General features: G+C 39.0%; 1 protein-coding gene across 1 annotated transcript in view; it reads right to left on the bottom strand.

The window, feature by feature from the left end:
- Nucleotides 1-12,018, bottom strand: part of LOC102175312 (tyrosine-protein phosphatase non-receptor type substrate 1-like) — a 31,917-nt gene that overhangs the window by 19,479 nt on the left and 420 nt on the right. The gene's annotated exons all lie outside the window — the stretch shown is intronic.

Below are 12,018 nucleotides of genomic sequence, written 5' to 3'. Positions count from 1 at the left end.
AAAGCTAGTGGAGGTGATGGAATTCCAGTAGAGCTATTTCAAATCCTGAAAGATGATGCTGTCAAAGTGCTGCACTCTATATGCCACCAAATTTGGAAAACTCAGCAGTGGCCACAGGACTGGAAAAGGTCAGTTTTCATTCCAATCCCAAAGAAAGGCAATGCCAAAGAATGCTCAAACTACCGCACAATTGCACTCATCTCACATGCTAATAAAGTAATGCTCAAAATTCTCCAAGCCAGGCTTCAGCAATACGTGAACCGTGAACTCCCTGATGTTCAAGCTGGTTTTAGAAAAGGCAGAGGAACCAGAGATCAAATTGCCAACATCCGCTGGATCATGGAAAAAGCAAGAGAATTTCAGTAAAACATCTATTTCTGCTTTATTGACTATGCCAAAGCCTTTGACTGTGTGGATCACAATAAACTGTGGAAAATTCTGAGAGATGGGAATACCAGACCACCTGACCTGCCTCTTGAGAAATCTGTATGTAGGCCAGGAAGCAGCAGTTAGAACTGGACATGGAACAACAGACTGGTTCCAAATAGGAAAAGGAGTATGTCAAGGCTGTATATTGTCACCCTGCTTATTTAACTTATATACAGAGTACTTCATGAGAAACACTGGACTGGAAGAAGCACAAGCTGGAATCAAGATTGCTGGGAGAAATATCAATAACCTCAGATATGCAGATGACACTACCCATATGGCAGAAAGTGAAGAGGAACTAAAAAGCCTCTTAATGAAAGTGAAGGAGGAGAGTGAAAAAGTTGGCTTAAAGCTCAACATTCAGAAAACAAAGATCATGGCATCTGGTCCCGTCACTTCATGGGAAATAGATCGGGAAACAGTGGAAACAGTGTCAGACTTTATTTTTTTGGGCTCCAAAATCACTGTAGATGGTGATTGCAGCCATGAAATTAAAAGACGCTTACTCCTTGGAAGAAAAGTTATGGCCAACCTAGATAGTATATTAAAAAGCAGAGACATTACTTTGCCGACTAAGGTCCATCTAGTCAAGGCTATGGTTTTTCCAGTAGTCATGTATGGATGTGACAGTAGGACTGTGAAGAACGCTGAGCGCTGAAGAATTGATGCGTTTGAACTATAGTGTTGGAGAAGACTCTTGAGAGTCCCTTGGACTGCAAGGAGATCCAACCAGTCCATTCTGAAGAAGTTAGCCCTGGGATTTCTTTGGAAGGAATGATGCTAAAGCTGAAACTCCAGTACTTTGACCACCTCATGCGAAGAGTTGACTCATCGGAAAAGACTCTGATGCTGGGAGGGATTGGGGGCAGGAGAAGCAGAGGACGACTGAGGATGAGATGGCTGGATAACATCACTGACTAGATGGACATGAGTCTGAGTGAACTCTGGGAGTTGGTGATGGACAGGGAGGCCTGGCATGCTGCGATTCATGGGGTTGCAGAGTTGGACACGACTGAGCGACTGAACTGAACTGAACTGGTAAATAGGTGCATATATGTTGATAAAATTCTCTTCTTATATTGATTCTTTTATCATTTTATAGTGTCCTTTTTACCTTTGTGGCCTTTGTTAAAATCCAGTTTGTCTGATATGTGTATTGCGACCCCCACTTTCTTCTCATTTCTATTTACATGAAATATTTTTTCCATCCATTCACTTTCAATTTATGTGACCCTTTGCCCTAAATTGTTTCTCTTGTATGCAGCATATTGTAGGCTCTTATTTTTTTAATCTAATCTGTCACTCTGTGTCTTTTGATTTTACCATTTAGTCCATTGACATGTAAGGTAATTATTGATAGATGAGTATATATTTATTGCCTTTTAAAGTTTTTCTTTCCAATTGATTTTATATTCCTTCTTTCTCCCTTTCTTTTTCTTTTACTTTTTTCTTTTGTGGTTTTATGATTTTCCTTTGTATTATACTTACATTCTCTTCTTTTTGTTTTGTGTGAATCTATTGTGAGTTTTAAATTTGTGGTTACCCTGTTTTACAAGTATGTCAATCTCTCCTATAACTATTTGTCTTAGAAAGAAAAAGAAAGAAAGAAAGAAAGAAGGGAGGGAGGGAGGAAGGAAGAACTCATGTCCATTGAGTTGGTGATGCTATCCAATCATCTCGTCCTCTGTTACTCCCTTCTCCTCATGTCCTCAATCTTTTTCAGCATCAGGGGCTTTTTCAGAGAATCAGCTCTTCAGATCAGGTGGCCAAATACTGGAGCTTCAGCATCAGTCCTTCCTGTGAATATTCAGGGTTGATTTCCTTTAGGATTGATGGCTTTGATTTCCTTGCTGTCCAAGGGACTCTCAAGAGTCTTCCCCAGAACCAAAGTTCAAAAATATCAATTCTTCAGTGCTCAGCCTTCTTTATGGTCCAACTCTCACATCTGTACATGACTATTGGAAAAACCATAGCTTTGACTATGTGGATCTTTATCAGCAAAGTGATATCTCTGCTTTTTAACACTCTGTTGAGATTTGTCATAGCTTTTCTTCCAAAGAGCAGGTGTCTTTTAATTTCATGGCTGCAGTAACAGTCTGCGGTGATTTTGGAGCCCAAGGAAATAAAGTCTGTCAGTGTTTCCATTTTTTACCCCCATCTATTTGCCATGAACTGACGGGACCAGATGCCATGATCTTAGTTTTTTGAATGTTGAATTTTAATCCAGTTTTTTCATTCTCCTCTTTTGCCTTTATCAAGAAGTTCTTTAGTTCATCTTAACTTTCTGAGGTTATTGACATGTTTTGATTCCAGAAATCTCTATTCCAGCTTGTGATTTATCCAACCTGGCATTTCACATGATGTCGCAAAGACTTGGACACGACTGAGTGATTTTCACTTTCACTTTTCACTCTGCATATAAGTTCAATAAGCTGTGTGATGATATATAGTCTTGACGTACTCCTTTCCCAATTTTGAACCATTCTGTTGTTCCATGTCTTGTTCTAACTGCTGCTTCTGAACCTGCACACAGGTTTCCATTTATAATGTAATATTGCCCAGCCATAAAAATGAAATTTTGCCATTTGCAGCAAAATAGATGGACTTGGAAGGCATTATGCTAAATGAAATAAATGAGACAGAGAAAGACAAATAGTGTATAATACAACTTATATGTGGAAAATAAAAAATACAACAAACTAGTTAATATAACAATAAAGAGACAGACTCAAAGATATAGAGGACAAACTAGTGGGAACAAAGAAAGGAAGAGGAAAATATAGGCTAAGGGGTAAAGAGGTGCAAATTATTACATATGAAATAAGCTACAAGGATATATTGTACTATACCAGGAATACAATCAATATTTTATAATAACAATAAATGGAGTATAACCTTAAAAATTGTGAATCACTATATTTTACACTTGTAGTTTACAAATTATTTTATAGCAACTATACTTCAATATAAAGGAAATAGCCCAAAATTCCATCAATAGATGAATAGATAAATTAAATGTGATATATATATATATATATATGTATATAATATTTCAGTCCTAAAAAGCAAAACATTTTGACATCTACATCATGGCATGGATGAACCTTAAAAATACACTCAGTGAAATAAGCCAGATAAAAAAGGACAAATAGATGATTCCACTTATGGTACACAGAATAGGCAAATTCACAGAATAGATGTTTCCAGTGGTTGCAGGGAAAAAGAAATGGGGAGTTACAGTTTAATGAATAGATTTTCTGCTACAGATGTTGAAAAAGTTCTGGCAATATGTACTGGTAATGCTTCACAACACTGTGAAGGTCCTTAGTGCCACTTTGTATCCTTTAAAGTAGTTAAAATGGTAAATTTTATGTTTTTTCTATTTCACTGCCAAAAAAAAAAAAAAAAAAGAGAGAGAGATCTGAAACACGGTGATTGCCCCAAATAAAGCTTTTGAACTGAACTAAATGGTTCAAGGAAAAATTAAATGTGTGATTCTACACTTGATCTTAGCCAAAAAATAAATAAAAAAAAAAATAAAATTATATGACTTCATATTTTAGAAGAATTAAAACTAAAAAACAAAACAAAACAAAACAAAAGGCCAAGACGTGATAAATGTGTGATTCTAAATGTTGATACATTTGAGGAAACTACAAGTGAATAGGAAGGTAGAACCATGGGGACAAGCAAGCAAGGAAACAGCAAACTCCAAAATCATGTTTTGAAAAGAACTGCAGGTGGCTGACTACATTTGGACAATGAGTTACAAGTTAAAGGGACACGAGTCACCATGGGGCCAATTATTTTATTACATGTGCAAGTTTACCAGATTGATTTCGCTGCCTCCTTAACTACCCAGTTTCTGGAGATACAGAGAAATACAAACATATTCCTTATCTGGAATGTTCTATTAAACAGGCAAGGGTCTAATTACAGGGATATAAATCAGAGGAGCAGGCTGTTGTGCCACAAACAAATTCTGTGTTCTTTTCTGTTTCTTCCCTATTCCTTAAGCAGAAAATGTGTGGTTCATCTTTGCAGAGTGTGAGCTGGTAATCCACTCACTTCAGTTCAATTCAGTCATTCAGTCATGTCCTACTCTTTGTGATTCCATGGACTGCAGCATGCCAAGCTTCCCTGTCCATCACAAACTCCAGGAGCTTGCTCAAACTCATGTCCATCGACTCAGTGATGCCATCTAACCATCTCATCCTCTGTCATTCCCTTCTCCTCCTGCCTTCAATCTTTCCCAGCATCAGGGTCTTTTCCAGTGAGTCAGTTCTTCGCATCAGGTGGCCAAAGTATTTGAGTTTTAGCTTCAGCATCCGTCCTTCCAATGAATATTCAGGACCGATTTCCTTTAGGATGGACTGGTTTGTCTCCTTGCTGCAAGGGACTCTCAAGAGTTTTCTCCAACACCACTGTTCAAGAGCTTCAGTTCTTCTGTGCTCAACTTTCATCATGGTCCAACTCTCACATCCGTATATGACTACTGGAGCTTTGACTATACGGACCTAAGCACTATTTGTAACCCATCACGCCTCTTAATGAGGGTGCATGCTATTACAGGATAAGTACTGTGATGTACCAACATCATCAAATGGTTTAGGTTTTTAAGCCTAGACAAGATTGAGGTTAAGGAAGTTGAACTGTTAAGACAAAAATTGGAAGAAATAGGAAAGAACATTGGAGGGAGGAATGGAAGGAGAGGAGGAGGGGGAAGAGAATAAGGGTCAGGAGCCAAAGAATTAAAAAAAAATACTCTACAATCTGTGAATCAATAATTATCCTATTTACATCTCTGCTCCAGACCTTTCCTCTAAACTCTGAATTGAATGTCCAACTATATACTCTTCATGTTCTTTGTATAGATATAACCATCTCACAGCTAAAACATCTAAAACTGGACTGAATTTCCCCCACATTCTCTGTATCTCAGCTGAGCCACTCTTCTTCTTCCAGATTGTTAGGGAAATTAAATAAATAGTCTTGTTTAAGCTTCAGAGACAAAGCAGAGCAGGCCTGTGACCTTGCTTCTAGCCTGCCTGGACACTGACCTGACTGTGAGTGCCCTGACTTGCCTGCTGTGAGTGCAAATCTTGTAGCACCATGGATAAGAATCTTAAAATTGTTGAGCCGCTGGAGGGGCCCTGGCTAACCAAGTCACAGGCTCAACATTCCAAGTTTTACATGACAAAACAAACAGCATTAACGTGAAACCAGAACTGCAGTTTGCTCACAGATTGATGATGATATTAGTTTGCATTCTGTGATTATAACTGGGAATCCTGAACTGCAGTTTTTGAATTCTCACCTACAGAACAGGCATACTGCCTGAGACCTTTTCCCAATTGGGACTCCAGATGTGCTGTGTCACGGGGACTTCCCAGTGCTGTTTGAGTCTGGATGTTGGTCAAAACCCAATTTGATTATATATCCTCTGCTGTTTCTATTTCTCTCTCTCTCTCTTTTTTTTTTTTTTTAAATGTTAGTATATTGAAAGTAAGCTAGATAATTCTCTAATCAGTTCAGTTCAGCTCAGTTCAGTCACTCAGTCATGTCTGACTCTTTGCAACCCAATGGACTGCAGCACGCCAGGCTTCCCTGTCCATCACCAACTGCCGGAGTTTGCTAAAAACTCATGTCCCTTGCATTAGTGATGCCGTCCAACAATCTCATCCTCTGTTGTCTCCTTCTCCTCCTGCCTTCAATCTTTCCCAACATCAGAGTCTTTTCCAGAGTCAGTTCTTCGCATCAGGTGAGCAAAGTATTGGGAGTTTCAGCTTCAGCATCAGTCCTTCCAATGAATATTCAGAACTGATTTCCTTTAGGATTGACTGGTTGGATCTCCTTGCCATCCAAGGGACTCTCAAGAGTCTTCTCCAACACCACAGTTCAAAAACATAGATTCTCCACTGCTCAGCTTTCTTTATAGTCCAGCTTTCACATTCATACATGACTACCGGTTTGTATACAATGAGTAGCTTATTTTGTTAACAAATCCTTTGAACCTGGGACAAAAGTGAAAACTTTCACCAAAACACAGATGCAGAAGTCTCAAAACATTGGAGGCTTTTTCTTCCACCTCAAATCCTATGCATCAGAAAATTCTGTTGCCTCCTCATCAGCATGCATCTGGAATCTGACTTTCTTTTCTTATCTCTATTAGCTCCTGCCCGGGTGCAAGTCACTTTTACATTATTATTATTATTATTATTTGCATGAATGTGATTATCTCAACTGATCTACTTGTTTCTTAGTACTCTTGCCTGGAAAATCCCATGGACAGAGGAGTCTGGTAGACTGCAGTCCATGGGGTCGCTAGGAGTCGGATACGACTGAGTGAGTTCACTTTCACTTTTCACTTTCATGCATTGGAGAAGGAAATGGTAACCCACTCCAGTATTATTGCCTGGAGAATCCCAGGGATGGGGGAGCCTGGTGGGCTGCCATCTGTGGGGTCACACAGAGTCTGATATGACTGAAGCGACTTAGCAACAGCAGCAGCTACTTGTTTCTGTTATGTGTAGTCTGTTCTCAGTCAAATAGTAGAATAAATTAAAACTCATGTCAGATTATGTCTCTTCTCTCTTCAAAACTATGAGGGCTGAAATAGGAAGAGTAAAATACCTAGGGATAGACCTACCTAAGGAGACATAAAAGTTGTATATAGAAAACTATAAGACACTGCAGAAAGAAATCAAAGACACTATAAATAGATGCTCATATTTTTCTTGGACTGGAAGAACCAATATTGTGAAAATGACTATACTACCCAAAGCAATCTCAGATTCAATGAAACCCCTATCAAATTACCAACAGCATTTTTTTCATAGAACTAGAAAAAAAATTCACAATTCATATAAAAATGCAAATACCCTGCATAGCCAAAGTAATCTTTAGAAAGAATAATGGAGCTGGAGCAATCAACCTTCCTGACTTCAGATTGTATTACAAACTTCATCATAAAGACAGTATGGTACTGACACAAAAACAGAAATATAGACCAATGGAACAAGATACAAAGTCCAGAGATAAATCCACACACCTATATACACCTTATCTTTGACAAAGGAGGCAAGAATATTCAATGGAGAAAAGATAGTCTCTTCAATAAATGGTGCTGGAAAAACTGGACAGCTACATTTAAAAGAATGAAATTAGAACACTTCCTAATATCATATACAAAGATAAACTCAAAACAGATTGAAACGTAAATGTAAGATGAGAAACTGTAAAACTCTTAGAGGAAAACATAGGCAGTACAGTCTTTGACATCAGTCACAGCAAGATCCTCTATGACCCACCTCCTAGAGTAATGGAAACAAAACCAAAAATAGGCAAATGGGACCTAAGGGACCTAATTAAACTTAAAAGCTTTTGCACAACAAATGTAACCATAAACAAGATGAAAAGACAATCCTCAGAATGGGAAAAAATAATTGCAAATGAAGCAACCGACAAAGGATTAATCTCCAAAACCTGCAAGCAGCTCATGCACCTCAATATCATAAAAAGAGACATTTCCCCACAGAAGACATTCAAGATGGTTAATAAACACATAAAAAATACCCAACGTTGCTTATTATTAAGTCAGTGCAAGCCAAAGCTACAATGCAAGTCAAAACAACCTCATCCCTATCAAGTTGGCCATCATAAAAAAATCCATAAACAACAAATACTGGAGAGAAAGTGAGAAAAGGGGAACATTCTTGGTGGAAATATAAAATTTTTAAATAATTTATTTATTTTAATTGGAGGATAATTACTTTACAATGTTGTGATGGTGCTTGCCTTTTATCAACATGAATTGGCCACAGGTTTACATGTGTCCCCCTCATCCTGATCCCCCCTCCCACCTCCCTCCCTACCCTGACCCTCTGGGTTGTCCCAGAACACCAGCTTTGGGTCCCCTATTTCATGCATTGAATTTACACTGTTCATCTGTTTTATGTATGGCAATGTACATGTTTCAATGCTATTCTCTCAAATCATCCCACCCTCGCTTTCTCCCATTGAATCCAAAGGTCTCTTCTTTACATCTGTGTCTGAGAATATAAATTTACATGGTGACTACAGAGACCAGTATGGAGATCCTTTAAAAACTTGAAATAAAACTACCTTAAAAAATAAATATATAAAATAGGGCATACTCCTGGAAAAGTGTGTGTCCAATAAACTAAATGAAATCTTAAAAGAAGAAACTGCAATGGCAACAATTTCACTCACAGCAAAACCAAATCCTTCGATACAAGAGGATGATTCTACTCTCAGGACTTTTGTACATGCTGCTCCCTGCCAGGAAGGCTCCTCCCCCAGATAACCACATGGCTCACTTCGGAATTTTCTTTTCATCTTTGCTCACAAGTCCCCTTCTCAGAGATGCCCACCCAAGATCACCAGGTTTGAAATACATTGCACCCAACATATTCTCCCAATTTGTTATCTAGCTACTCTTTTTAAAAACACTTATCACTTTCTAATATACTATGTTATTTAAGTATAAGTCTATTGTTTATTGTCATTTCTTCCACTAGGCTAAATATCCATGAGGACAACTTCTTAGTCTCTTTTATTCACCAAAGTACCCCAAGTTCCTTCCTGCAATATAGAAAGTATCCCCAAAATATATGTTGTTTGAATTGCCCACTGTGACATCTCCATGAGACACTGAATTCTATTTTAAGTGGAGATTTCTCTGGAAATTACTAGTATATCAGAAGCTGAGTTGTCCACGTAGGTCAGTTTATGAAAAACAAAAGAAATTTGCACTTATACAGGAAGAGGAAGAGCCCAGGAGAAGAAAACCATAAACCCTCTTTCCCACACTCCATACTGCTCCATACCCACTGGCAGAAGGTGCAGAAATATTCATGGGATGGAAAAAGGGCACAGCATCAAGAAGAGCCGTGGTTAAACTCATGAGCTTAACTGCCAGGTTGCTTGAGTTCAAATCGTACCTTTATCAGGTACCTTGAACTGAGTGACCCTGAACTTTCCTTGCTCAGTTTTCTTATCTGTAAGGTAGGGGTTGAGAAGAGGATCTAGCTTGGATATAATGATCACATGAGTAAATGCTGTGGGCATTTCCAACATTGTCTGGCACATGCTGAGTGGTCAATAAAATGAATAGTTATTACTCATTAGATTTCCTAAGGCATGGAAGCTTCAGATAGCATTAGATTATATATATATGTATATGTGTGTATACATATATGTTTTAGATATGGATATGGTTATAATTATAGATATAGATATGGATATGAATATATAGGTGATATAGGCAAGATTCTTGTGTCTTTTGTCCCTCCTTTCCTCCTCACTTCTACCCAGCATGGAAGCAGAGACTAAGATAACAATGCAAGAAATTCTACTCTTTAACCAAGAGAAAAGTTTTCTTAAGAATTTGAGTGAGGGTAAGGGGTAGATTTGGCACAGTCAATAAAGCAGAAATAGATGTTTTTTTGGAACTCTCTCGCTTTTTCGATGATCCAGCAGATGTTGGCAATTTGATCTCTGGTTCCTCTGCCTTTTCTAAAACCAGCTTGAACATCAAGAAGTTCACGGTTCGCATATTGCTGAAGCCTGGCTTGGAGAATTTTGAGCATTGCTTTACTAGCATGTGAGATGAGTGCAATTGTGCAGTAGTTTGAGCATTCTTTGGCATAGCCTTTCTTTGGGATTGGAATGAAAACTGACCTTTTCCAGTCCTGTGGCCACTGCTGAGTTTTCCAAATTTGCTGGCATATGGAGTGCAGCACTTTCATAGCATCATCTTTCAGGATTTGAAATAGCTCAACTGGAATTCCATCACCTCCACTAGCTTTGTTCATAGTGATGCTTTCTAAGGCCCACTGGACTTCACATTCCAGGATGTCTGGCTCTAGATGAGTGATCACACCATCATGATTATCTGGGTTGTGGAGATCTTTTTTCTACAGTTCTTCCATGTATTCTGGCCACCTCTTCTTAATATCTTCGGCAAAGCCTTTGACTGTGTGGATCACAATAAACTGTGGGAAATTCTGAGAGAGATGGGAATACCAGACCACCTGACCTGCCTCTTGAGAAATCTGTATGCAGGTCAGGAAGCAACAGTTAGAACTGGACATGGAACAACAGACTGGTTCCAAATAGGAAAAGGAGTACGTCAAGGCTGTATATTGTCACCTTGCTTATTTAACTTATATGCAGAGTACATCATGAGAAACGCTGGACTGGAAGAATCACAAGCTGGAATCAATATTGCTAGGAGAAATATCAATAACCTCAGATATGCAGATGACACTACCCGTATGGCAGAAAGTGAAGAGGAACTAAAAAGCCTCTTGATGAAAGTGAAAGAGGAGAGGGAAACAGTTGGCCTAAAGCTCAACATTCAGAAAACGAAGATCATGGCATCTGGTCCCATCACTTCATGGGAAATAGATGGGGAAACAGTGGAAACAGTGTCAGACTTTATTTTTTTGGGCTCCAAAATCACTGCAGATGGTGACTGCAGCCATGAAATTAAAAGATGCTTACTCCCTGGAAGAAAAGCTATGACCAACCTAGATAGCATATTCAAAAGCAGAGACATTACTTTGCCGACTAAGGTCCATCTAGTCAAGGCTCTGGTTTTTCCTGTGGTCATGTATGGATGTGAGAGTTGGACTGTGAAGAAGGCTGAGCTCCGAAGAATTGATGCTTTTGAACTGTGGTGTTGGAGAAGACTCTTGAGAGTCCCTTGAACTGCAAGGAGATCCAACCAGTCCATTCTGAAGGAGATCAACCCTGGGATTTCTTTGGAAGGACTGATGCTAAAGCTGAAAGTCCAGTACTTTGGCCACCTCATGCGAAGAGTTGACTCATTGGAAAAGACTTTGATGCTGGGAGGGGTTGGGGGCAGGAGGAAAAGGGAACGACAGAGGATGAGATGGCTGGATGGCATCACTGACTTGATGGATATGAATCTGAGTGAACTCCGGGAGTTGGTGATGGACAGGGAGGCCTGATGTGCTGCGATTCATGGGGTCGCAAAGAGGCGGACATGACTGAGCGACTGAACTGAACTGAACTGAACTGAACTGAAGGGGTAGATTTATGGAGAAGTAGAAAAGGAGAGATGTTGCTAAAGACCTCAAAAACTGAACCCTGTCCATATCATTTCACGTAGATTGAAAAATGTTTTAAGGGGAAAAACAGAAAAAGTCTTCTTGAAATACCATGTGTCTGGAAACACTTCCTCATACCCACACATACATACACGCACATACACACACATAAACACATTCACCCACAAACATGTATTATAAAGTACCCTAGGAATCTAATGTACAAGCTGTTTTGAGCATTAAAAGAAATTATAACACATATTAAAATCTCAGTAAAAATGTCATCGCATAGGACCCATGCAATATACTGAAAAATTTGAACTCTTCTCTGAGTGGCATGATGGGTGATGACTAATATATTGTTTGCTTCTTGGTATTTTCTGATATTTCTGCAACTGGGCTCTTCTGAGAAGCTGAGCAGCTCAACATTATTCAGAGAATCAACTCTGGAGCTGGACAGCCTGGATTTGAATACTATGCTCCACTGCTTTAG

Source organism: Capra hircus, chromosome 13, assembly GCF_001704415.2.
Source record: "Capra hircus breed San Clemente chromosome 13, ASM170441v1, whole genome shotgun sequence".
NCBI classification, from domain to species: Eukaryota; Metazoa; Chordata; class Mammalia; order Artiodactyla; family Bovidae; genus Capra; species Capra hircus.
The sequence above is the reverse complement of the archived record's forward strand: the minus strand, read 5'-3'. Positions and strand labels throughout refer to the sequence as shown.